Source organism: Triticum urartu, chromosome 1A, assembly GCF_056163025.1.
Source record: "Triticum urartu cultivar PI428250 chromosome 1A, HENAU_Tu73, whole genome shotgun sequence".
Lineage (NCBI taxonomy): Eukaryota > Viridiplantae > Streptophyta > Magnoliopsida > Poales > Poaceae > Triticum > Triticum urartu.
In genome coordinates this window covers 314,753,534-314,776,892 of record NC_141873.1, presented here as the reverse complement: position 1 = coordinate 314,776,892, position 23,359 = coordinate 314,753,534, and the positions used below count along the sequence as shown (strand labels likewise).

Below are 23,359 nucleotides of genomic sequence, written 5' to 3'. Positions count from 1 at the left end.
TATACTAAAACATGTCTAGATACATCTATATTTTGACAAATGGAAGGCATGTATTGTGGAATGGAGGGAGTGCTTGTCACCAAAATGGATAAAACAGGACGTATCTAGAACTAAAATATGTCTACATACATCTCCTTTTATCCATTTTGATGACAAGTAGTACTTCTTACGCAAAGGAACTTTATATCCAACAGACACAAAATATCCGTTCGACTATTGCAGATTACTGATCTGATGTCGAAGTAATTGCTGCATCGCCACCAAAACCCACCATTTCTTAAGCTAAAGTAGACCAAGGTAATCCCTATATTAGCATATTACTAAGATAAACAGAAGGCACTGTAGAAACATTTAGGACGTGAGCTTGTCAATCTAAATGTGGAGGGACACAAGCTTAGCCCTGGTCAGCAGCTTGGGCGGAACTGTCAAGAAGGTCAGCTCTTGCACATCGATGTTGCCGGGACCCTTGCTGCTTGTGACCTCCATTTCCACCTTGACGGCGTCGGTCGTGCCTTTGGGCTCCCCCGACGGGCCGTTCGCCCATAGCTTGGCCACGTAGTGCGGCAGTGGGGACGCCCCTGCTCTGATGCAGACGACCGACACGGCGATAGGCGCGCCGATGTCGAGCACGCCGCCCGACCAAGAAAAACATGCGGCGGTCCTCCTCCGTGAACAGCAAGAGACGTGGCTCCGACAGTGGCACTTGCAGCTGGAGCACCTTGCCGTACTGGATCCTGTGCACGGGCATGGGATGCGCGGTGCTGATGTGGTGGTAGAGCACCGGCGGCGGGCCTTCGTAGCCGCAGACGGGCACGGGGCATTTGCAGGGCGCGAGCAGACACACGCTCTGGTGATCGACAAGCACTACAAAAAAAGACACATCGACATTTTGGGCCGAACGAATTTTTTTTCAGTCATACATATGACACTTCTATGATGATAATTGTGACAAAACCTGGTATCATCATAGATGTGGTGGGCTAATACTTCTATGACAAAAAATCATGACAGAAAATGGGCTTTTCGTCCTGGGCGGGCCAGAGACGCAGCTGCATGACATTCTTTGGGCCGTCCATGACGGAAAAAACCGTGGTAGAAGCAAGGGCGAGGAAAATTTCGGGGAGTTCCCGGTTACGGTGGGAGGTCGGGGGCCGAGCGATGCACGTTTCTCTCCTACACGTACGCGCGTGTGTGCGAGGCGTTGGCTCTAACTGAACCCAAGTGATGCGTTGGGCTCTAACTGAACCTGAGCGATTGCACTGCAGGCTACGCGTTACTGAACCCGAGCGATCGATCGATGGCTGTTAACTGAACCCGATCGAGCGATTCCTTCGCTATTGCTGCTAACTGAAGTCGATCGATGCTGCCTCTGGGATGAACAGTGAGTGTTGCAGGGGGGTTTGGATGAACAGTGAGCGGTGGTGTTGCCTCTGGATGAACAGGACCTCGTGGTGTGGTGGAGGGCTGGATGAACAGTAGATGGTGGAGGGGTGCCCATGGAGGGGTGGTTGAACAGGACCCCGTGGTGTGGAGGGCTGGATGAACAATAAACGGTGGAGGGGTGCCCGTGGAGGGGTGGTTGAACAATAGCCGGTGGAGTAGCGCGCGGTGGAGGCTGGATGAACAGGAGCCTGTGGAGGCCGGAGGAGGTCGACGGTAGCCTGTGGAGGCTGGAGGAGGTCGACGGTGGAGATGAACAATATCCCGTGGAGTCCCGTTTTGCGGTATGCCACACCCCTCCCGATGAACAGGATCCCTGTTTCGACCGTAGGAGGTCCGTTTCATCCGTTTTGTGGTACGCCACACCCCTCCCGATCAACAGGACCCCCGTTTCGCCGTAGGAGGTCCGTTTCGTCCGTTTTGTGGTACGCCACACCCCTCCTGATCAACATGACCCCCGTTTCGACCGTAGGAGGTCCGTTTCCTCCGTTTTGCGGTACGCCAGACCCCTCCCGATCAACAAGACCCCGTTTCGAACGTAGGAGGTCCGTTTCCTCCGTTGTGCAGTACGCCAGGCCTCGTTTCCATCGCCTGTTCCGTCCAAGCCCTCCCAATGAACACGACCACGCATTCCATTCCGACCTAGCCAGTTGGCTCCCACGTGTTCCGTTGCCTCCTGATGAACATGGCGCATTCCCTTGCCTCCCCATGAACACGACGCATTCCGTTGCCTCCCCATGAACACGACGACGATATTGTTTCTCTGTTCCGACCCAGCCATGTACACGAGCCCTGGCCGTACGTATGTGCGAGTAGGCGTTCGAGACCCCGCCCGTATGTACACATACGTGGCCGTATTTTCTTTCTTGCACCATGGCCGCTGTACGTACGTGTACATGCTATGTGCGCGCCTCTACTACGACACGTACGCGCCTCTACTACGACACGTGCGCGCCTCTACATCCACCAGTATATATGTAGGTACACGTTCGCGACCAGAATGACAACGCTACGTACGCTTCGACCAGGTGGGTCCCGACTGTCAGGCACTTCCTTGCCTGCGAAGATGTAGCTGGTGGGTCCCGGCAGTCAGGGGGGCGAATCATTTTTTTTGCCCGGACGCACTTCCTTGCATGCGAAGATGTAGCTGGTGGGTCCCAGCAGTCAGGGGGAAACGTTTTCTTCGCGAAATACAGTGGTCTGTCCGGTGGGTCCCAGCTGTCAGGTGGAGGAATCATTATTTTCCGCGTAATAAGGAGGCACTTCCTTGCTGCGGCCGTGGACCCAGCTGTCAGCCTCTCCACGTACAGTCCACATCCGATGGAAGTCGTTCCTTGATCACGTTGACCACGCCGCGCCGAGAGCACCAGGGCGGTGGACGACGGTGAGGCCTAGGAAGGGGACGACGGGGAGGCGGGGAAGACGCGGCAGTGGAAGCCCGCGCGGAGAGGAGTACGAGGGTTCACTGGTTCGGCTGCGGTGTGAGGCTGCCGTCACCGCAGGGCCTGGCCAGCGGTGGGAATAGTAGGGGGCGGTGAGGCCTCCGCGGTAGCACACCCGGCCATGGGAGGCAGGAGCATGCGGCACGACCGGCGCTGCTTTGGGCGGCTGGAACAAGAAGACCAGAGGTTGAAGAAGCACTACGGCCGTTGGATGGACATCGTACGGTCACTGGAGCTAGAATCGTTCATATTGACTAAAGTTGACAAAGGCCCCCGTCCCAGTCAATTTAGTAGGCCCACAAGTCAGCCTCCCACCATGGTGGGTCCTAGCTAGCAGGGGGAGTATTCATTTTTTTGTGCGTAATAAGGAGGCACTTCCGGTGGGTCCGAGCTGACAGCGGGGGGAACGTTTTTTTCGCGAAATACGCAGGCCCGCCCGGTGGGTCCCAGCAGTCAGGGGAAACATTTTTTTCACGAAATAAGGTGGCACGTCCAGTGGGTCCCTGTTGTCAGGTGGAGGAATAATTATTTTGTGTGTAATAAGGAGGCACTTCCTTGCGGCCGCCTGGACCCAGCTGTCAGCCTCTCCACATACAGTACTCTTCGGATGGAAGTCGGTCGTTGACCAGGTTGACCACACCGCGCCGTGAGCACCAGGGCGCTGGTCTGGACGACGGCGAGGCCTAGGAAGGGGACGACGCGGAGCCAGGGAAGACGCAGCAGTGGAAGCCCGCGCGGAGAGGAGTATGAGGGTTCACTGGTTTGGCTGCGGTGTGAGGCTGTCGTTGCCGCAGAATAACAGGGGGTGTGGGTGAGTAGAGGTATGGCCTGGCCAGCGGTGGGAGTAGTATGGGGCGGTGAGGCCTCCGCGGCATCACTGCCGGCCACGGGAGGCAGGAGCACGCGACACGACCGGCGCTGCTTTGGGCGGCTGGAGCAAGAAGACTAGAGGTTGAAGAAGCACTACGGCCGTTGGATGGACATCGTACGATCACTGCAGCTAGAATCGTTTATATTGACTAAGTTGACAAAGCCCTTGGTACGCGTCAACTTAGTAGGCCCATAGCTCGCATTTGGAAGAGAACATATAGCCCATTTGCGATTTGTAAGAATGTACAGCCCATTTTTTAATTCTAATGGAATTTACTACAACCCATTTACAGTTTGTTAAAAGTAAAGCCCAACTTCTAGCTAGGACAATGATTAATAATTTCAAACAACCGCTCAAAACAGAATTCAAAAAAAATTCCCACATTTTGATGGGATCCGAAATATTTTTATCCGAAATTTCTATTCAGGTTAAATATAATTTGAAAATAAAGTTGTATTACGTTAAAATCCAATGAAATATTGCGCATGCAACAAGTAATGAAATTAAAATTTTCAAATTCCAAAAATAATATATTTTCAAACTAACTACGTGTTTGGTGCATAGTAACTGCCAGTTATTATAATTACATCCCATTTATTATTTCTTAAAGTCCATTTTCTTGTTAAGCCTAATGCATACCTCCTAGGAAAGTTTGCAGCCCAGCGGGGCGGAGAATAACAAGTTGACCCGGATATTGTGTACAACTGTCGGCCCAGTTGCATTGCTGATGTTGAAAAAAAGGCCTGTGTAGTACAGTACAACCTAACATGGTTACTCGGCCCACATTAAGCGATGCCGGAAAGGCCCAAACAAGGCTTCTGTACAACTTTTTGAAGTCACTGAGCTCAATTAATAACTTCAGAAAAAAGTTAGATTATAGTGGAACCTAATTAAAAGTTGTCACGAGTAAATAAATAATTCAACGGGTCCCACTTGTGCGTGTGTGTGTGTGCGTGTGTGTGTGTGTGTGAGAGAGAGAGAGAGACCCATCGGTCGATGCTCGTAAATACATCTTTCAGCCATATGCATTGCTGATGCTCAGTAAAAACTTATATAGTTGACACAATCATATAGAACATCATAGCACACTGAACTTGCATACAAAAATTTCAAGCAGGCGGCACAATCAGGATGGAAGCAGTGGATCGCTATGGGAAGGGCTATGTTGAAACCAACGAAGTCGTACATAACGGTTCATCGTCTTTATCAATGATGGGGAAATACCTTGAATGTTGTGCAAAGAAAATAGACAGACAACACAATAAGTTTTGCTAGCACATTAAGTTGACGTACATCCCTTTCTAAAAAAAGTTCAGGTACAAAATTAGAACAGGTCACAATCAAATGTACTGGCATATCAGTGCTTCACACCCATAGCTCGGATTTAACTAGTACTCCCTTCATTCTGAATTACTTGTCGCAGGTATGGATGTATCTAGATGTATTTTAGTTCTAAATACATTCATTTCTGCGACGAGTAATTTAGAACGGAGGGAGTATCTGACAAGATTCAGTTGTTACCTCAAATTAGAGCACATCTAGGCAGCCAGCCCTGCCTCTTCTCCCAAAGAAGCAGTGGCCTCCGCCGTGCGATGGAGTAGGCCGTGTGCCATCCATCGTTCCAAGCAACACGGGGAAAGTCTGACGTTGAGTCCTGTAATGGACGTCGTTGATGGACCCTAGCACCAGCGGTGGCGGCAGGACTTCGATTGATGGATTGACCACTTCTTCGACATGCACGAACACTCGATACAGGTACATCCCTAACGTGGTCCGCGGCAGCCTTGGTGGCGACGAATAGTATAACCCCGGTTCCTGCACCAGTATCTTAACACCAATCACCTTCGGTATGGTGGACGGCTTCTTCATCCATGCCATAACCGTCAGAGCCCAGCTGTCTGGAGGAACAAACATACTTGCGAGCTCACCTCCAAGGTCGTTGATAAGCTCGTTCATGGACTCGCTGTTCCAAGCATGTCGAGGCATGCCGTGGAAGGTAAGCTTTGTTAAAAACTCAAGCTCAGAGGGCACCGAGCCCCATCCTGGGTGCCACCGATCAAAGCTCACCAGCGCGCCATCACAAAACAAACGCCGGGAAGATTCGAACACACGACTGCAGTCAAAAGTTGTCCGGAACCTGACGAAGAAATCAGCTGGTGGCGGACAGACTTCGACGAGCAAGTCACTTATTTGGATGTCATGCGCAATGCCAAGAGCTTTGACAAGGTCATCCAGCGAGACGGGAGGCTGGTCACCGTTGATGGTTACCATCAGCACTTTGCCGGCAAACTGGTCGTCAAGCGCCGCCATGCCACTGTTGAGCAACAGCACGCAGCGACCGAAGCAGGACTAACCAAATTCTCACGCATGCCCAATCAACGCTCTGCCGTGATGCATGCAGTGGTCGTTTTGGTGAATCAAGGACGGCATGCAGATCGTTCCACACTTCAGAAGAGGAAAAATGGAATGGTAGAACGCGACAGCAGAGGAAGAGAACGTTGGCTAACGAGGCTGGGAGGGGATCGAGCAGGAATTTAATGCTCCACGCCTAAAGGTTTTGGGAAAACCAGATTTTCATAAGGTGACTTATACTCACCTAAACGGAGGGAGTATTCCTTAACCAGAGAATGTTGTGTCTCCCACTCACGCGCTCAAAAAAAACTACGACACATTTTTTATCTATTTGCATAGGTCCCACCTATCACGAAGGATGGGCACATACACAAACATGTACGACTCATTAGTCTACCCGCATAGCCTTTTCATTTAGTCTACCTAGCCGTCTAATCAACTGCCTGCACGCCACTTCTCCCATTTACTTCTCCATCGGGAACCGATTCTCCTTGGCTTCTTCACCTCCCCTTCGTCTTCATTTGCATCCAAACCCCACTGCGTTCACATTGTTTTAACCTCTTTAAATAATCATCTACTACTTCAATTAGACTAGCCATCTAATCCTAATTCTCCAAAACCATAGCCCTCCGTTCCAGCGGTTCCAAATGGCGGAAGAGATCGAGATGCAGGTTTTTAGCGTCCAACATGTCCTCATCGAAGGCTTGATGCGCATAGTTGCCACCGTCACCGTCCACCCAAGGGTTGTTCGGCAGTGGATCAACAATGTATCCAACTCCCTCGAAAAAGTAGAGACGAGGGTCATCGGTCTCGACGCAGAGTACACGGAGTGTGCCCCTGGGAAGATCCAGCGCGCCGCCGTCCTTCAGCTGTGCCACGAAGATGATGTTTTGGTGTACCACATCATACACTCGCCCTCCATACCACGTGAGCTTCACGATTTCTTGTCTCGGGAGGACGTATACTTCTGTGGGGCAGCCATCGAAGGGGACAAAAAGAAGCTGGAACCGTACAACCTTGATTTGAAAAGCATCGCTGACCTACAAACCAGAATCAAAATTCCTGTAGAATATTGTGATAAACAGACACCATCCCTATTCGACGTAGCAAATTTTGTGCTCGGTACAAATCTTCAGAAGGGTGATGAGACGGTGGCATTAAGGTCGTCTGGATGGGAGAATTATCCCTTGACGTACGAGCGGATAAAATATGCTGCCCTCGATGCCCCTATGAGTTTCGAGATAGCTGCAAGGTCCAAAGAGCTTGTTGCGAAGCTGTCTCCCACAGAGAATGAGAACAAGAAGAAGAAGAAGAAGAAGAAGAAGAAGAAGAAGAAGAAGAAGAAAAGGCTGCACCAGCAGGAGGGCATTATGGATGGATGAACTATTTCCTCTCTTGTAAAAAAAATTATTCCCTCTCATTGTATATTGATATAGATGGACTATTTCGATGGTGTGCATGTCTTTGGAACAGAGTAGTAGCGTGGGTCTGCTTGACTATAAGGAACTATTTATCCGCATATATAGCTTTCTCTGCTACTCCTTCCAGTGATCGACTGCAGTGCATGTGTCCGTAGACATGACAGCTTGTCCATGGAAGTTCAACTACGGTGACCATCATGTTTCATCTCGCGATTCCCACGACACCTCTCCAACCCACGGCACCACGACACCATGCCCCCGACGTGCACCTCACCCCTCTCGGCCACACCGCCCCTCTGCCTTTGTGTGCATGACATGTGGGCCACCTAAAATGTGGCGAGCATCAAGTTTCTACCACAGCCACCCGCGATTCCCACGACGCCGCTCGAACCCATGAAACCACACGTCCCCCGACCTGCGGCTCACCCCTCTTGGCCCCACTGCCCCTCTGCCTACGGGAGCATTACATGTGGACCAGTCACCTATCGGGTCCACATGTTATTGACTCAAAGGCAGGTGTAGTAAGGCGCTGAAGTTCAGTCCCGACGGCCCTGAGAGGGAAATGTAACTCCTGCGCCAGGGCTTGTGGTGCTCCCGCAGCACGAACTCGTGCCAAACTCGAGATTTGTTTCTTTACTATACATGCATGCAACGATTTAATGGACATTGTAATCTCAACATGTGATGGGGAGCTCTTAATTTGAATTTCAAACTTATAAAATGGAAAGATTCAAAACAAATAAACTGGGAGAGAGGGAGTATATCGTAGGATGTGTCCCATACAAAATAAGTCCCCTGGTTTGTCACCGCGAAGATGCAGTTAGAAAGGAGCACAACGTCTTCCTACTCGTACGGCAACAAATCGGCCATAGACAGCATGGTCCGCCTTTGACCGCCATGTGCAAGGTTCATGCTATCTTATTCAATCTCACCGTGGTTCGATCGTACCAATTCATGCGATGGCCCGTTGCATGGCTGATCCCAATGTTGGGACAAATGTTCTACGAGAACGGTGTCACCGTTGTAAATGTTGTGCAAATTGATGTTGGTACCCTCCCGTACATATGCAAGCCAATCTCCACTCGCACCGAGCCTAACCTGTGAAACAGTGGGCAGGGGGAGAATTAGGAAATGGACACGGAAGTAGTCTTTAGAATGCATTTACTACATGATCAAACTCATCTTACCTGCTCATCGGAGGAAATCCGAGTGCCCCTCAACGTCGGCATCTCAGGGGGCGTCAACTTGCAACTACGGCCACGCCGCGCTAGAGAGACCCCCAAGGAAACATCCTCGTGCGTTCCACGGAACATCAAGATGCATTTGTATGAGTAGTTTATCTTGTGAGAGAAAAGGATGAATGAGGGAAGGCCTCTAGAGATAGAGATGGACACTACTACTACCAATGTGCTGGCCCGTGCGTTGCAATGGATCCAAAGTAGTAGAATAATACTTGTTCACGTGCTTGAAATATAAACACTCTAGTTTTGATATACATGTGTCAGCAGACATGACAACTTGTCCATGGAAGTTGAACCACAGCGACCATCACATTTCTTGTTTCTACCACTACCACACCCACACGCAATTCCCACGACGCCGCTCCAACCCACGGCACGACGTCCCCCGACGTGGACATGGATCCTCTGACGTGGCTATCACTGCCTTGCCCTGCCTTTCCTTCGCTGACAGGTGGGACCCACGCTTATGGGTCCCACATATCAGTGACAGAATGGTAGGATTGTTCGCGTCAGGGGATCCTCATCACCCCGACGTGCCCCTCATCCCTCTCGGCCCCACTGCTCCTCTGCCTTTGTGTGCATGACATGCAGGCCAGCTGAACTGCAGCGACCATCAACTTTCTACCACAGACACACCCGATTGGACGCGGTTTGCCTGCTCCACTGCTGTGCTCCGACCCGTACTCCCGCACCATCGAATTTTCATCCAGCGGCTGTGACACATTTCGTCCCGGGCATCAATCCTCAGCTGGAGTACTTATGTACTACAGGTAGTACCCGCCGGTGTGGCCATCTATGCCTCGTAACGCCCCGACGCCCAGCTGTGGCACCCTCGCCACGGCCATGCCACCACCGGCCGGTTCATCTCGAACGAGTGAGTCACGAACCACACCACCACCATGAGAATGACATGTGGGCCAGCCGCATTTAAAGTCCGCACTCTAAACACATTATCTATTTATTTTTCTCTAACCTTCCGTAGCTATGCAACCAAGCCACATAAGCTTCATGGGTGCCCCCCACATCATATTATTCATACTACGTTGATTGAAAAAAAAGATAAATCACCCAAAACAAGATCTTCCCCTTTTTTGTTCCTACGATGTTGTGTCGTGCACATGCCTACTAGTTGTATAGTGGTAGTACTAGTAATATAGTATTAGGAGTACAAACTTGGTACTAGTAGGAGTAGTACTAGTACGGAATGCTCCTACTCTATCAACGAGCCCCGTCTGACACCAAATTTCTTGGCTTCCGTGCTACAGCTAGATCTTCCCCTCATTTCTATTTTCCAACCCAGCGGCGGGCGGGGTGTCGATTTGCTCAACGGCGGTCCCACATGAAAGTGAAAATGCTAGGCAACATGCCTTCCCTAAGCTATGTGTCGTGCCGGATGGGTCGTGTTGTACTCCCGATTCCCGGGCATGTGGGGGTGCGACACGAACGCGGCACGCCTTTTCCTTTTACCAGCAATGTGCCCATGCGTTGCGACGGATCCAAAGTAGTATAATAGTAGTATTTGTTCACAAACTTGAAAGAAATCACTATTGTTTTGATATACTCCTAATATATTACTCCCTCCGTACCTAAATATTTGTCTTTTTTGAGATTTCAAATGGACTATCACATACGGATTATATAGACATATTCTAGTGTTTCTAGCAAGATGCCCGCGCGTTGCACGAAGTTGATGGAAAAGGTAAGCACAACTTATAAATTGACGGATGGAGTACTAGTTACAGTGATGCATATAATTAAGAAAAGGGATCGCACATGTCGGTATTGACTGGAACGAGAATGCAACGGCACAATAAGAATTAAGGCCACGATGATGCGATCGCAGTGGTGGTTACAGAAGGCAAGAAGAAAGATGGATCCACGAACGTACGAACTCCTCCTCCTCAACTTAGTGCGCCGGGCCACCAACCGGCGGCTAAGGAGCGGCGGCTTTTGTGGGGAGGTCGAGGTGCTTCTCAGCAAAGGCATCCAAGGCTTCCAGCCGGTTGAGGAAGGCCAACGTCGTAGCGTCCTCACTGGCCTTGTAGATACCTATGTACATGATTTCCTCATACACGTGGATGTGTAGGTCGACGAATTCTTGCAGGGCGAGGCGCCTCGCGGCGAGCGCGACCTCCAGGTGGACATTCTTCGTGGCGTCGGCGGGCAGTCGCAGGGCCACCAGTGCTTGAAAGAGGTTCCAGCCATGGAGGCCGATTAGGGTGGTAGGCAATGAGGAGCCCGGGCACGCGGGCTGGAGGAGTACGGTGATGTCGTCCGCGAGCTTCTTGAGGACAGTGAACTTGTTGCTGGTGGCAACGATCATCTGGTCCAACTGAGAGTCGTAGTTGGCGTCGACGGCGGCCATCCACCAGCCGGTCTCCAACACCGTTTGGAGACGATCCTCGGCGCCATGCCGCAGGCCGGCGTCGTGGACCATCTGGCACAGCCGCTGGCCGCTCATGCGCATCGCCGCCATGGGTCTGGAGTGAGCTCTTTTGCGCTTAGTGTAGGTGCTTAGGCAAATGCTTAGGTGCATACGATGTGGTAGATGCATTGGAATGGAGGGGCGCCTTTATATGAGGGCAAACTACGTTGCATTCACATCGTGCAGCCTCTTTTCCCGGATCTCCTCCCATTACTTCCCTCATGCATTAATTGAAGGGGGATGCATTGGTCGTTCAACATATCGGGAACCACTACTCCCTCCCTCGTCTGCATTAAAGCCGTATCGGGAACTGCGCCGCCCGCTGTCAAATCAAATACTCCCTCTCTATATGTACCACCTTTTTTTTAATTTCAAGTTTTGCTCCATGGCGCAATCCATCGATACTACTACTGTACAAAAGTGGAGTATATATATTTTTTAAAAGGCTAGAGGGCGGGGCAGTCTAGCTCGACCGATTTCACGAGAGGCGAGGGCCTTTGTGATTTGACGGCTCATTACTACTGTCAAATCGAATAGTACTGCGCCGCCCGCTGCACGCCCGCCGCCTCCATTAAACCCCTCCGTTAAACCCGCATGAAAACCGAGAATCCTACTCCGGCCACACGTCCGTTCATGAGCGGGCCGGAATTAAACGCAACACCGGCCGAGCTCCTCCCGTCCGCCCTCAGTTTAAACGAGGCCAGACGCCGGCCAAGCTCCTACCGTCCGCCCTCTATTTACACGAGGCCAGACAGATAGCGGGCAAGAATCGCACCCCTCCATCGCTCCCCCATCTCCTCCTTCACCATTTTCTCCACTCTTCCGATGGCTTCCGATGAGCCGTTCTCCGGCATATTACCCAGCTGGGTGGCCCGCCGAGCCCTCCGGATATGGGCGAGGCCGCTCGGTGCTTCACCAACCTCGCTTGGCCCGATGGAGCCAGTTGCCGCCCCAAGCAGGCGCGTGGTTCAGCAACTCGCCGCTCCACTTCAGCTTGATGAGGAGTGGCGAGTTGCTGCCGGCGAGCACACCGGTACGAGCGCCGTCGCTGCCGCGTCATACCGCGCCACCAGTGTCTGCGGTGGCCGCGCCTCCCGTGTCTGTGGGCGCGCCTCCCGTGCCTGCGGCAGCGCCATGCAGGCAGAGACAGAAGCATGGTGCGTGGAGAGCGGCGAGTCGGTGGCCAGCTTCTCCGTGTCCGCCGCCATCATCAAGGAGAAGTAGAACACGGGAGGCCGCCGCCACTTGGGACCCATGAAGGCCACCGCCGAGGCGACAACCGCAGATTCAGGTGGTTTCTTTGCTGCTTCATCTCTTCCGAGGACCTTCGTCGACCCCGCAAGTGTCTGACGGACATGAGGAAGACAAAGGGATTCACGGGCGGCCATTTAGAACTAAAATAAGTCTAGATACATCCATTTCTAGGACAAGTATTTCCGGACGGAGGGAGTATTAATTATACAAGAGAGCCGGATTGGCACCTCTTGGTTCATGTAAATGTAATGAAATCCATCATGTTTATATGAAGATCCGGCTTTTTTATACGAAATCCTTCATGCTTATATGAAATCAGTCCGTGTTTGCATGAATTTCATCTGGTTGGTTAGAGTTGTAAAAATGTATGTCGCTGGCGTTTGATGTCGTCCTCCGCTTAAGGAAGCTGGAGGAAATTTGCCGGCTGCCGTTGGAGATGATCTTTATGCTGGAAATAATAGAGTGACATCCAATCCATTTGACTTAATTGCCTGTATGATTGTCCCTCTATAAAAAGTTGATTGCATGTACAGTGTACACATGACTTGCAGGGTGGCTACAGCTTCGTACAGAAAGTTAAAAAGAAACGAGTCCATCCTTAATCTTGTATTCTAAGTACTCTGTGGGTTCCACTGTCAGTACAGTAGTGAAAGAAGTATATATTAAATAAGTAGATTAATATATAATATAAAAATATAAAGTTAAAAGACAGAATTCGAACTCATGTCATCGCGTTGCGAGCATCCGGCGCTAACCAGCCCAGCACATTTTTGTTGTAGACCATGCTGGAGATATATCTCCATGTCTACTCTTATATATACTCCATTCGTTCCTAAATATTTGTCTTTTTCAGATTTCAAATGGACTACCACATACGGATGTGTATGTAGACATATTTTAGAGTGTAGATTCACTCATTTTGCTCCGTATGTCTTTTCAGGAAGGGGTCAGATTTGTCCTTGATTTATTTATGAGGTATCTAGATGGCACTGCACCGCCAAGAAAAGAGGGTAACATCAAAATTATGGACTACTTTTTTGATTATGTTGGTAAGGTCCGGTCATAGTCACTTGTTGAAATCTCTAAAAAGACAAACACTCCCTCCGTCCGGAAATACTTGTCATCAAAATGGATAAAAGGAAATGTATCTAGACGTATTTTAGTTTTAGATACATCTCTTTTTATCCATTTTGATGACAAGTATTTTTGGACGGAGGGAGTAGAAAACAGAGTTGGTGATGATGGTGTGCGTGCCATCCTGCAATATAGGCCGTCGGATTTATATCTAACGGATAGGAAAGAAACTATGGCAATTTTGCAAAAACATACCCACGCGTCTCTCCACGTTCGCAAATAAGGCCTTACCTTGTTCAACCTTTTCTCTCACAAGATAAACTACTCATACAAATGCATCTTGATGTTCCGTGCAACGCACGGGCAACTAGCTCATTTCTTTTAAAATAGTTGCTGCGATAATTGGGTTGAAGTGATATATTTTATGTCTGCCCCGAATGATTTCAGATTCACTAGTAGTAACAAAGAAAAGGTTGCCTTGTTAATTAACAGAAAACAGGGTGAAAACTATCACATGAGGCCGGTAAAAACAAGGCACACTGGGTTTAGCGTCATCGTCACTACAGCTGTGCGCGCGCGAGAAGTCTACATATCGAGGGGGCTATCGAGCGACGCACCGAGACACAATGTTTGAGAGAGAAACCAATTGACAGATTATGATCAGATCAAGTTGTCACCCTTCTGCTGTCATTGTTAAAGGGGGAGGGAGAGAAAGATGTATCGAGAGTGTGCGCGGTAGGCACAGAGGCACAATTAGCGATTGTGTGTGTGTTTGAAAGAGGAGTAGATAGATTATTATCAAGATCGATGTGCCACCCTACTCCTTCGGTGCCGGGTAGTGTGTGTGTGTGTGTGTGTGTGTTTGAGAGAGAAGCCAGTCCATAGATTAGTATCAAGATCGAGGTGTCACTGTGATGCCCCAAGACCGGAGCTTCAGGTGCCTTCCAGGGTTTTCGAGATTCGCTGGGTGATTAGCTTGTTGCTTGTTGCTTTCATCATTGCATCATGTGCATTGCATCATGTCATCATGCCATCATGTCATTAATCTTTGCATCTCAAATCAACTAAATAAATCATATGGATGTTCGGTCCATTCAAATTGAGGGAATTCACATGGTGAGTTCTCTTTATAACATATCCTCCCGATATTAGGGAGTTATATTAAATATTCCATTTTCGAAATCACCCATGAACACACTTGCAAAAATCCCAATGCCTTTGTTATCGCAACTCTTGGCCTCTAACTTTGCCATATGTCCTTTCTTCATTTTCCGGAGCTCCACCTAAATTCTCAACATTTATGGACCTTCCTCTTACCGAGTCCCAGTTCAAAACCATTTGAATCATATTCAAATGAGTTTGAATTTATATCTTTCAATCTTGCCTTTTCTAATTTTCTTGGGTCAAACTTATTTTTGGGAGTCCAAGAAAATTAACCGCATGTCCAAATTCCTCTTCCAACCTTCTCTTCTCTCCTTTTTCCTTTCTTCTACTTCTCTGTTTTTTTCGGAAGAAAGAGGAGAGAGAAGAGAGCTAGTTGGGCCTCCCCTGTTGCGCCAGCCGCAACCGGTAGCTAGGCCGGCCCATTCGGCCCAAGGCCAAGGCCCAGCCGCCACTTTGCTAAACCTAGCCCGACCACAACCCTAGCCCGATCGAAAAACCTCTCTCGCTCCCCTGCTCTAACCTCCAGCGCCGCCAGGAGCCCAATCCCCATCTCCTTTCTACTGTTTCCCTCGATCGCTCTCTCTCCCTCCAGCGCCGCCTCAGCCTCCCTGGTCTCTCTCTCACGCCGATCCCCTCCACCTCCATGCGCGTCGCTGGCCCTCAAGCTTGCCGATGCCTCGCGCGGCGCTCCTTCATCTTGCGAGACCCGCGCGGTCGCCAGCCAGGGAGACCACCATGCTGGCCCATAGCTTCGCCATCGCGCCTTGTTTCTCTGCCGGCTATCACGACCAGATGCCGCGTCGTACCCCGCCGCTAACCTCTGCTCTATGTGTCTCGCCTCCCTCGTTGTGCCCTCGCCTCTGTTTCCGGCCACCGCCAGCGAGCAGCTCCACCGGAGCCACGTCAGCTCACCGCTCCCCCCCATGGCCGTGACTCCTCTGCTCGGGAGCCGCACTTTTGCTGCCTCCTCACAGGATCTTCCCTACCTCGCTGCTGCTGCTCTTCACCACGCCCCATGATTCCTGGGATGCCTTGCTATTGCCGCTGTTTTCCCGTGTCAAACGAAACGGGCATGCCGCCTGTTGTGCCACGGTGCCGCACCCCTGTTCATCATCGTTGTCTCCACGAGCCCCTATTCTGCTGCTGGCTCCGTCAAAGGCTGCCAAGGTCATCTATTTTGCTCCGATGACTTTTGGCTCATGTGCACGCCCCGTGTCTTGCACCTCCATTTGATGTTGTTGTTGACATCAAGATCGACCCCCGAACAGGGAATAACGCTAAGTACCAGGTCAACGAGGACCGCTGAGTTCGTCTTCTGCTATCTCCGGAACGACCAAGTCCCTAGACGACAAGTTCTTCTCCGAACGTGTACGACTACAGCTGGTGTGCATTTTTGTCAAGTCCGACTACGACAAACGGCTACATGATGAAACGCCAAGTACCACTATCGCTGGGTACGACTACTTCCGCGATGGTACAAGAACAACTACCGTCGACCCTCGAAGCCTCCGTGGACGTCAAGTCCCTCGTCGTGATCCCGAACATCTACGGAAAATTGTGCAACTAAGAACGTGAACGACTACCGCCGCCAAGATCACGAGAACCACTACCGTCGTCATGTACCCCTACTTCCACTACGAACATCCCGAGAACATCTACTTCCTCTACCTGGCACCGAACGAGAACCGTCCCGTTTGCACACTTCGAAGGTATAACCCCGAGACGACGTCCGTGAACGTATGCTTGCGATGTTTGAGATGCTCGTGTTTGCACCATGTCCAAAGTGTCACTCGTTTTCCTTGTCGCCAACTCATGGGACACCCGGAATTCGGGAGCGCCCCACCATCTTTTGCACGCATCCACACACTTCCCCTTTGCATCGGTATCTCAATTAAGTACCGGAACCATTATTGTTATCGTTGCCGTGGCACCCTTTTTCGTTTCTGCCACGATGACAAAATGCTTCATAATGCCCTTATCAACTTTTAATAAAAAATGCATAAAACTTGTTCATGTCATCTGCATCATGATAACAACAATTAAAATGTTTAAATTGTTGTTGCAATAAATCACTAAGGCATATGGGGATTTACCGGATTCGTTGTTTGTTATATCCGGCCCCATTTAAATTGTTTAGATGGTGTAGTTTTGTTATGCCTCACCTCTTGCCATGTTTAACAACATTTAATATTGTTGGGTACATAAACGAGAGAGAACTAAATAATTGATGTGGTGTTCCATCAATATGCAACTTGTTGCATATTGAGCTCCACTTAACTTGTAGTTTTGTTTGTGCCCTTTGCCATGCCATGCTTCATTAAACCGGACATGCATCATACTTGATTGTGCATCATGCCATGTTTATGTGATGGTTGTTTACTATGTTGTTTGCTTCTTTCCGGTGTTGCTTCGTCGGTTTAGTTTCGTTAACGTCGCGTGTGTGAGGATCCGTTCGACTACGTCCGTTTGTCTTCTTCATGGACTCGTTCTTCTTCCTTGCGGGATTTCAGGCAAGATGATCATACCCTCGAAATCACTTCTATCTTTGCTTGCTTAGTTGCTCGCTCTTTTGCTATGCCTATGCTGCGATACCTACCACTTGCTTATCATGCCCCCCGTATTGTTGAACCAAGCCTCTAACCCACCTTGTCCTAGCAAACCATTGTTTGGCTATGTTACAGCTTTGCTCAGCCCCTCTTATAGCGTTGTTAGTTGCAGGTGAAGATTGAAGATTGTTCCTTGTTGGAACATGGAGATGTTGTTCCTTGTCGGAACATGTTTACTTGTTGGGATATCACATTATATCTTATTTAATTAATGCATCTATATACTTGGTAAAGGGTGGAAGGCTCGGCCTTATGCCTGGTGTTTTGTTCCACTCTTGCCGCCCTAGTTTCCGTCATATCGGTGTTATGTTCCCGGATTTTGCGTTCCTTACGCGGTTGGGTTATAATGGGAACCCCTTGACAGTTCGCTTTGAATAAAACTCCTCCAGCAAGGCCCAACCTTGGTTTTACCATTCGCCACCTAGCCTTTTTCCCTTGGGTTAGGCCAGCCCAAGGGTCATCTTTATTTTAACCCCCCCCGGGCCAGTGCTTGTCTAAGTGTTGGCCTGAAACAGAACCACTTGCGGCGCCACCTCAGGGAAACTTGAGGGCTGGTTTTAGCTATACGTAGTGTTCATCCGGTGTTGCCCTGAGAACGAGATATGTGCAGCTCCTATCAGGATGTCGATGCATCGAGCGGTCTTGCTGGACTTGTTTTACCATTGTCGATGATGTCTTATAACCGGGATTCCGAGTCTGATCGGGTCTTCCCGCTAGAAGGAATATCCTTCGTTGACCGTGAGAGCTTGTGATGGGCTAAGTTGGGACACCCCTGCAGGGATTTGAACTTTCGAAAGCCGTGCCCGCGGTTATGGGCAGATGGGAATTTGTTAACGTCCGGTTGTAGAAAACCTGAAGTTGACCTTAATTAAAATGCATCAACCGCGTGTGTTACCGTGATGGTCTCTTTCCGGCGGAGTCCGGGAAGTGAACACGGTGTTGGAGTTATGCTTGACGTAGGTTGCTTTAGGATCACTTCTTGATCATAGATTTTCGACTGTGCTTTTGCCTTCTCTTCTCGCTCTCATTTGCGTATGTTAGCCACCATATATGCTAGTCACTTGCTGCAGCTCCATCTCATACCTTTACCTTACCCATAAGCTTAAATAGTGTTGATTGCGAGGGTGCGAGATTCTTGAGTCCCTGTGGCTCACAGATACTTCCAAAACCAGCTTGCAGGTGCCGATGAGTCTGGGCAGATGACGCAACCAAGCTCAGGAGGAGCTCGATGAAGATCTTGTCCTTTGTGTTGTTCCGTTCTAGTTGATCAGTAGTGGAGCCCAGTTGGGGTCGATCGGGGACCTTGTCGCATTTGGGGTTCTTCTTTTATTTTGGTTCCGTAGTCGGCCCTTGATTGTATTTGGATGTTGTAATGCTTTATTCATGTATTGTGTGAAGTGGCGATTGTAAGCCAACTATGTATCTTTTCCCTTATTGTATTACATGGGTTGTGTGAAGATTACCTTACTTGCGACATTGCTTTCAATGCGGTTATGCCTCTAAGTCGTGCTTCGACACGTGGGAGATATAGCCGCATCGAGGGCGTTACAAGTTGGTAATCAGAGCCTTCCCCGACCTTAGGAGCCCCCACTGCTTGATCGAATTAGCGGACGTTGTTGAGTCTAGAAATGTTTTGAGTCATTTAGGAATTATATATCGGAGAGTTTAGGAATTCTTTTACTCCCCAGTCCCTTCATCGCTCTGGTGAGGCATCCTGACGTAGAGTTTTGACTCTTCTCTTCTCAAATTTCACTAAAAAAATTTAGGATCACGCGGGTATCTTGGAATCATTCCGATGGTTTTGTGACGAGAACATTGTTCTTGGTGCCTCCTGACATTTAGGGGTTGTGGCAGTGTCCCGGGGAGTTGAGCTCCGAGGTGTTGTCGTCACAATTTTATCGTTGCAGTTCTGGAATACCTGAGTTTAGTTTCGCCGACATCGAAAATCTATTTTATGCAGTTGTTGGTGAGATAACCTCGACGCCACCCAGTACTGGGGCGGGAGTTCAGGAGTATTGCCATAACTCGTATAACGGATGCTTTTCGAAGGTTGAGGTAGATGATTTCCGAAGGTTTCTTGGTTATGTGTTGAAGGATGGATACAGCTGGATGTAGGATTTGCTTGTTTTGGGTGAGATATTATGCTTCCCCTGTATCCCCAACACCTGATTGCATAACCGGAAAATTTCGGGAGTTTATAAGTGGGAATTCAAGTAGCTCTTAGGATATCTTTCCGACAGATGTATGATATGAAATTGGGGTTCGACGTCTAGTGGTCCGCCTATCCACGGTTGGTTTTACAGTGGTCTCGTTGTGTCTTAAAGAGTCCTTGGCTATGCCGACTCGGGGACGCTTCGTATGTCATGTGCACTGCCTTGTACATGATGGTGCTGTACGATCGAGCCCGTGTAGGCCCCACCACGAAAACTCCGGATGAAATCTCTATCATATGTTTGTTCCGGCTTATTCTACAAGCCAATCCTTTGTTTTTTGTTTTGAGTTGTGGTATTCGAGTTGCTTCAAAGTCAAATGTTGATTCCATATTTTTCCTAAGCGGTGTTCTCATACTCCTATGTGAATACTAAACCTTCATGATAATCGAGATTGTCATGACAATCCTTTTCAACCGGTGTGTTTTCTCCTCAAGCGGTTCCGTTCATTTTCAACGTCCGCAAGATCAATTATCAGTTCTTCTCAACGGTGTCCTTTTCATCCGTCTCCAAATTGTCTTTGTTTTTTTCCCACCTGCCCACCCTTTTTCCTCAAGGACTCAGATTTCTTATTCAAGTATCCTTTTATTGATGAGAAGTCTCTCCATTCTTTTCCGTCAATGTTCTTATCCGTTGATTCTCAGGAAGATGCTAACGAAGCTTCAAGTTCGTCTCTCGTCACTCATTTTTTTCTCCACTGGATTCAATTCGAGTTTTCGGTGTTGATCATATTCTTTTCCGTATTTCAATGTTTTCTCATGCCGTTGCACCTCATAATCATTCCCCGCTTTCTATTCAATTGTTCCGGAGTGCTCAAGATATCTCGAAGATTTGTGTTTTCCACTCTGCATTCGTTCAAGATCTTTCAAGGATGTTCTCTCATTCAAGTCTTTTATTTCAACCGGTGCATTATCTCTCTTTTAAATCGTTCTACGGTGTTTCTTTTGAGTGGGCCCTAACCCACAGGTCTTTTCCCAAGATCTTACCTGACTCTTCTTATTTTCTCGGAGCTATCCTCAGATTTCTTTTCCAAGTTTGACGTAAGAATGAGTTATCATCAGTCAAATGCCTTTCTCCTTGATCTTTAAAATTCTTTTCATCATTGGTTCAACTTTTCTATTCTTCTTTATTCCGGAGTGTCTCAACAATTCACGGTGGTGTTTCTTGTTGTCTTTCTCAACATTTGAAGACCGAAGAAGAGTTTCTCTTCAATCTTATCCATTCTCTCGAAGATTCATAATGCTAGCTTACTGCCATCCTCTCATAATTATTTTGATTGTGAGTATTCTTTTCACCTATCCGGAGCATTTCATGAGTTGTTTCCATTTCTTTACTCCGAAGGCCATCTTTTCAAATATTTTTCATTCTAGCTTTCAGCTCTCGTTCTCCAAACCTTACCGGTGCATCAATCAAATATCCTCTAATCAGCTCGTGCTCTCTTCGTTCTCTTGTATCAAATTCCCTCAAGTATCCTGATTCGTTCTCTAATTCTTACCGGTGATTCATCCTTTACTTCGTTCATTTTAATTCTTACGGTGGTTCAATCAAGATTCATTTTCTCTTGGTATCTTATCGATTCATACATTCTTTCCAAATCCTACCAGTGGTTCGTTGAAGACCTTCTCAAGTTATGCTATATCTATCTTAATCCTTTTCAAAGAGAGTAAGTAGTATGCCAAATCCATTATTTGTCATCAATTTAATTGGTGAAGGATGAGCATAATATAATTCTTATTCTTGTTTCATCGAGTAAATTCAATTCCTTATTCTGGAGGCTCATCAAATTCTCGGTTTCATTTGTTTCATCTTTTCTTTTCCCGGAGTTCCAAGCTCTCTCAATTTTCTCGTCATGAAGATCCATCTAATCATTGCAAGTCTTCACCTTGTGTTTTCAACTTCTCTTTCATTTCAATTGATCATTTCTTTTATTACCGGAGTTCTCACAAAGTTTCCACATGATGGTTCATCAAGGATTAAATTCCTTCTCGAAGTGTTCATCAACATTCTTTTCAGAGGAGCTCAAGCTTTCTTCATCTCTTAATCCGGAGTGCAATTCTTTCTACCGTATCATTGGAGGTGGTATTATGTTATTCTTGATAATTTGAGTTCATGTTTCTTGATTCTCAAGTTATCAAGAATGAGAAATTTTAAATCCATCAACCTCTTCGTTGGGGTTATCTTGGGTTATATTTCACCTAAAGTTTTTCCTAAGGATTTTGCTATTTATGGTGGTTATAAATTATCCAAGTTCTTCTTTTATCCTTCCGGCGAATAAGTTTCTTGTCTCCTTGTTCATATCAATACAATCTTTTTTCGTGAGTGGCAGGTTGTCACCTCATTATTTGAGATGTATTCCATAAGACCATATCAAGCTTATTCTTTTAGTTGTTGTTAACCCAACAACTCCGTTTTAGCATATGTTGTAAGCGTGCTCTCTCAAGATCTTGTTTCCCTCCGTTCATTCCTTTCCATTCTTACTTTCGTTCCGGAGGCATTGTGATGTTACTCTCTTCAGTCATCATCTCGAATGGTGAGGATCGTGTTCTTTTCGTGCTTATCCATTTAACCAGAGTGTTGTGTCCTCTGCTCAAGTTCTTTTCACCTTATCAAGTCTTGCATCTCTTTTCAGCCGGAGTGCTGCCCGAATTGGTTCTCCCTTGTTCCTCTTTTCTAACGGAGAGTTATCAACTTTGTTCACATTCGTTGTATTCTTTCATTCAATTTGCTCAACCTCGCAAGGTTCTTTGGTTTCACTCGTTTGTCCAAGAAGCAACTTAGTTTTACCTCTTCTCCTTTCTCTTCCGTTTTCCCTCCGGTGCCATTCTAGATCTCGGGACGAGATTCTCTCGTAGTGGTGGAGTGTTGTGATGCCCCAAGACCGGAGCTTCAGGTGCCTTCCAGGGTTTTCGAGATTCGCTGGGTGATTTGCTTGTTGCTTGTTGCTTTCATCATTGCATCATGTGCATTGCATCATGTCATCATGCCATCATGTCATTAATCTTTGCAGCTCAAATCAACTAAATAAATCGTATGGATGTTCGGTCCATTTAAATTGAGGGAATTCACATGGTGAGTTCTCTTTATAACATATCCTCCCGATATTAGGGAGCTATATTAAATATTCCATTTTCGAAATCACCCATGAACACACTTGCAAAAATCCCAATGCCTTTGTTATCGCAACTCTTGGCCTCTAAATTTGCCATATGTCCTTTCTTCATTTTCCGGAGCTCCACCTAAATTCTCAACATTTATGGACCTTCCTCTTACCGAGTCCCAGTTCAAACCCATTTGAATCATATTCAAATGAGTTTGAATTTATATCTTTCAATATTACCGTTTCTAATTTTCTTGGGTCAAACTTATTTTTGGGAGTCCAAGAAAATTAACCGCATGTCCAAATTCCTCTTCCAACCTTCTCTTCTCTCCTTTTTCCTTTCTTCTACTTCTCTGTTTTTTTTGGAAGAAAGAGGAGAGAGAAGAGAGCTAGCTGGGCCTCCCCTGTTGCGCCAGCCGCAACCTGTAGCTAGGCCGGCCCATTCGGCCCAAGGCCAAGGCCCAGCCGCCACTTTGCTAAACCTAGCCCGACCGCAACCCTAGCCCGATCGAAAAACCTCTCTCGCTCCCCTGCTCGAACCTCCAGCGCCGCCAGGAGCCCAATCCCCATCAACTTTCTACCGTTTCCCTCGATCGCTCTCTCTCCCTCCAGCGCCGCCTCAGCCTCCCTGGTCTCTCTCTCACGCCGATCCCCTCCACCTCCATGCACGTCGCTGGCCCTCAAGCTTGCCGATGCCTCACGCGACGCTCCTTCATCTTGCGAGACCCGCGCGGTCGCCAGCCAGGGAGACCACCGTGCTGG

The 23,359-nt window shown here is 48.3% G+C and overlaps 1 pseudogene; it reads right to left on the bottom strand.

Moving 5' to 3' along the window:
* Positions 1–351: 351 nt before the first annotated feature.
* The window catches only part of LOC147991023 (E3 ubiquitin-protein ligase SINA-like 10), a 34,140-nt pseudogene continuing 11,132 nt past the window's right edge, over positions 352–23,359 (bottom strand).